Source organism: Teleopsis dalmanni, chromosome 1, assembly GCF_002237135.1.
Source record: "Teleopsis dalmanni isolate 2A chromosome 1, ASM223713v2, whole genome shotgun sequence".
Lineage (NCBI taxonomy): Eukaryota > Metazoa > Arthropoda > Insecta > Diptera > Diopsidae > Teleopsis > Teleopsis dalmanni.
This window is the reverse complement of record NC_051846.1, coordinates 219,610,145-219,615,480: the sequence shown is the minus strand read 5'-3', so window position 1 is coordinate 219,615,480 and position 5,336 is coordinate 219,610,145.

Here is a 5,336-nt window from a genome sequence, read left to right as displayed (position 1 = left end):
GTGAATACGAGGCAAGGGATAGGCATCTGGAATGGAATTCGCATTTAGTTGTCGGTAGTCTACACAGAAACGCCATGTGCCATTTTTCTTCTTTACCAGGACCACCGGGGCACTGTAGGGACTTTTGGATGGCTCGATACAATTTTTCTCAAGTAGTTCATTCACCTTTTCGTCGATAATTTTCTGCATTGCGGGATTCTTAGGAAAATATCTTTGTTTAATAGGCCGGTCGTCCTTCATCACTATCTTGTGGGTGGTGATATTCGAGACGCCACTCATGGCATGGAAATATTTAAGTTCTTTGTCCAGGAATTCCTTAATGGTAGCTTCGTGTTCTGTTTGGGCTAGAGACGCACTGGGTATATACTTCTCCACTGATGGGGGGTCCGTATTACTCATGACGATGAGATGATCTCCTATTTGCATTGATGTGCCTATTGCTTGAAAATAGTCCAAACCTAACATGATTTCATCCGTACTTTCATTTAAAATCAACAACTTCTGTCGCATATTCTTTTGCCCCAATTGAACGTTTGCCTCTATATACGTCTGAACATCTATTATCAAATCTTATTTTTATGTAACGTGAGGCCCAATTTTTGAACCAGTGCCAGGCTGATGAAACTGCTTGACGCTCCCGTATCCAGTGTAGCTTCCAGGGGATGGTCGTCTAATCGTATTCGTGCTAGAAGACGATTGCGTTTTAAGCAAATGGGTTCTTCGGCGTTGGGACAGGATGGAATCGCGGGTTGCTTGTCTCTCCTGTCATAGAACGGACCCGTCTGAAGTTTCCCGAATCTTTACGGCAACATTCGATTGTGCGGACTCCTTTGTTACCGCATTCCCAACAAAATTGTATTAAACGATTTTGACATTGCCTTGCTACGTGCCCCGATATCCCACATCGACGGCAGGCCTGTTGGGGATTTGAAACTTTCTCCTCGTAAGCTTTAAGTAGGTGGTTGCGTTCGTCTTTCGGACGACTGGATTGAGGTTTGTCTTGCCCATGTATCAACGTCTCAAAGTCTTCCGCTAAAATGATTAGTTCATCCAACGTCGTAAAGTCCCTTCGTTTGATGTACATCTGGTAGCTGATTAGAGAATTCCTGTATATCCTTTCGAGTTGTTGTGATGGAGAAATATCGGCCTGTCGCATTAAATTCTGAAGTGTTAAAACATAGTCTTTAAACGGTTCTTCCTGTTTTTGCTGTCTCGACCGGATTTGGTCCTCCAGTTTTCGAAGTATCGCGCAGGTAAAAAAAATTGAAGGAAGTCGTTTTTAAATTGAGACCAAAGTTGCCACTGTCTATTGTTGTTTCGATACCACATTAAAGCTCTATCCTTCAGGAGTTCTGGCATTGTGCGTGGAATAGCATTGAGGTCGATATTTTCCCTGGTTGCTACTTCTTCAACTCTCTCGATAAAGGCTAGTGGGTCTCTTCCACCATTATATTGGACTGACCAGCTTCTTACTTGAGCCATGGTTGGAACATTAAGTGATGTCAAAACTGGTACTAGTGAATTGCTCATTTTTCCTTCTATACTGACATTGGTACTTGTTCTTGTATGATTCTGTGCGAGGATTGTTAACTCATTGCGGGTGACCGAGTCGTAGTTTCCTTCTTCAATGAAATTAGTCATGCGTCGGCGTAGTTCTTCCATTGTTCCTGTCGTATCTAACTGAAAGTTTTCCAATTGTTTACTCAGTTCATCTTTGCGAATATTATAGACCCATGATTTATTTGGTGTTGGAGATCTTCGAGCTTCGTGTAAATTTTGTGGGACCTCCGCTTTCGGTTCTGTATTGTTTGAGGTGTTAGGGGCAAGAGTATCCATAGTTGGTTTCGCTTGTGCCATGGTAACGTGGATATTACTTTGATTATATTTTGAGAAGTCAAAGTCCCTGCTCGGGCGCCAATTGTAACGACACGGATTTTCCGTTTCGTTATTTCCTTTGCCGGGGTAACCTCAGTCGTTTCCAGGAGTCGTTACAATAAATTTGTATTTACAAAGACAAGACTTCTCAAATAAAAGATTGTGTTGTATCGACCCTTTCTTGTAGTCGTTGCTTTACCATAAATTTTATATAACTAAAATATTCAGAGATACGTTTATGTTTTCTGGATTTTATTATTTAGTAGAATAAAATTATTAAAATTAACAAATATTGGTAAAGTTTAGCCTTATATTATTAGTAACTGCTTAAATCTTCCAAAGGACCTGTATTGATTTGAATATACCAGGATGCTCTGTAGTGTTTCCAATAGTTATTCGGATGTTGTGATTCACCTTGATAGCTTAGATTTTTCTGTATTGATTTGATTATAACAGAATGCTCTGTAGTGTTTCCAATAGTTATTCGGATATTGTGATTCACCTTGATAGCTTAGATTTTCTGTATTGATTTAATTATAACAGGATGCTCTGTAGTGTCTCCAAGAATTATTCGGATGTGGTAATTCGCTTTATTAGTTTGGAGTTTACTAAGGGGAAAAAATATGGTTAATATCGATAATTCTTGATATAGAATTATCCCTCGTGTATATATTCTGTGAAATTATATTATTTACGCTAGACGTAATTCGACCACTTGAAATAATATAATTCGACTTTGTGCAATAATTCTTGATGTAGAATTATTGATATGAATTGCTTTAGCTTTGTATTGATAATTCCTGATGGGGAATTATCCTTTGTATAAATATTCTGTAAAATTATATTATCTACACTAGACGTAATTCGACCACTTGAGATAATATAATTCGACTTTGTGCAATAATTCTTGATGTAGAATTATTGATATGAATTGCTTTAGCTTTGTATTGATAATTCCTGATGGGGAATTATCCTTTGTATAAATATTCTGTAAAATTATATTATCTACACTAGACGTAATTCGACCACTTGAGATAATATAATTCGACTTTGTGCAATAATTCTTGATGTGGAATTATTGATATGAATTGCTTTAGCTTTGTATTAATAATTCCTGATGGGGAATTATCCTTTGTATAAATATTCTGTAAAATTATATTATCTACGCTAGACGTAATTCGACCACTTGAGATAATATAATTCGACTTTGTATATAATAATTCTTGATGTAGAATTATTCTTTGTTTTTTTTTGGACTTGAATTTATTTTATTTTTTACTAGGTGTATGTGCCTTAGTGATTATATGCCAAGTCTCTCGTATAAGAAAATTGCGCGTATTATATACCCATTCGACCGAGCTTTTGTGTAGCGTATCATTTTATTTACAGCTGATCTCACGTAATTCTTGTTTAATTTTTGCCGTTTTGATTTTCTATTTCGTGTTTGTGCGGTATTTTGTTTGTGCATTTAGCTTCTCTTTGAGCTTCTCTTACGGCGAATATTTTGGCAGTTCTTGTTTCTTACTTCGCGATTCTATTCTTTTGATTTGTTTGCAAACGTGTTGTTTCGGTGGTGGTTTTTTTCCTTTTGTTGTTAATTTTATTTAATAAAAAATAAAAAAATAAAAAATTGGTGCGTATATTTTTTCCAATTAATCTTAATTTTATTTAAAATATTATATTTCAATTTATAGTTTGTACAACCTAGCCACAATGTTGACGGGTGCTGCAGAGGCGAGCATTTTCAAGTAAGCATAACATAATTAATATATACATATGTAAACAAATTTTAATTCAATTTAAATTTTAATTTCAGATATCTCCAGAATTTGTTGGTGAGTGATGGTGTTTTATGTAGGTGGAAATTAATTGAAAATTTCCATCCTTACAGTTGTAATTAAAAACTTTAAAATTAAATAAAATCGATCTTAGTAAATTAATTAATGTGTATTCTTAATCAAAAATTGGTCCTTCGAGCCGGATTATATTTGAATCATATTTAAACCCTATTTCGTTATGAAAAGGTTAATGTACGTGCGTGGATGCCTTAAGGGCTCAATTACTCGAGCACTTGTTTACGCAACCAGTCCTTCAGAAAAGGTAACCTACGATAAAATTGTAACTAGGACTGACAAACTAAAAGATATTTGGCAGCAGTTTGTTCCTGACTACGTCGACCCTGATTCCGATTTCGCTACATATGAGGAGAAGTACCTGTCCACTCAAAGTTGCATGCTTGCGTTGAAACGTGGCCTTGCACCAAATGTGCGACCTGAAGGTGATGATGATATTATGAATAAGCTAGTGAAACAGCAAGGATCATTTTTAAAACAAATTTCATCCACTTCTAATGTTTCATCATTTTAAATTTATTCTTTATAATTGTTTTTCATTTAGAGATTTATTCGCCAGCTCTATTGACTCAAAGCAGAATCTTTCTTTCACGTAAAAATTTTACTATTTCAAATCTCTTTTGAAGGATGAAGCTGCTGCTCTTATCAAACATATTCCAGTTACGGAAGTTGCTTACAGTACAGCGTTGACACGTCTACTGGAGCGCTTTGTTCGCCCTAAGCACATCGTCATGGCATTTATTGATAACTATGGTGCTTTCATCAAGATCGCAGAAAAATTGTGCAATTTTGAGGAGAACTTCTGATGGTGCAAACGAAACAATAAGGGGCTTCGACGCAGTAGGCCAAACCAATCGTGATTGTTGGCGTATCCATTTGTTATTATAGAAGGTTGACCCTGAATCTTGTTGGAAATGGATACAGGAAAGTCGAGGGGATGCTTCGCCGTCAATCTCTGAATTTTTTGAATTTTTGAATTCTCGCTGTGAAGAATTAGAGTTGACCCAGTATAAATCTAATTCAAATTTAAACCCTCTGGACAAATCAAAATCATCTCCCGTTTCTGTCGACAAAGGGTTACAAAAATGTGTCAAATGTAATTCAACTGAGCACAGTATACCTAAATGTAATGCACTAGGGTGGCTCACGTTATAAGGAGGAAAATTAAAAATGAAGTTTTGAATGAGCGCACCCCCTAGGAATATGCCATTGACCTTAAAAATGATATTCCCAAAGTTTTGGAGCAATAGGATTAAAAATGACGTTGCGCCACTCGAACAAAGTTGGGTTTTCAGTACAAAAAACAGAAATTTTTCAATTCAAGGTCATTTTTTATCTTTGTTACTTATTTCAACAGTTATTAATATATACTCATTTGACAGATAATTAAAATATCTTTTTAATAAGATACTGATGAGCAAAATCGGTTAAAAATTATGCGCAAAACACAATAATTAGTTGAGCGACTGTGCTCTGTTTTCTATTTCATAACATTTAGCTGGCATGCACAATTACGTAATAGGTATATGCTACGATTTAGTTAATTATTTATAAAAAATTATAATTTCAAGAAAACTTTTTTTTTCAGTAATTAATATATTGTGTTTA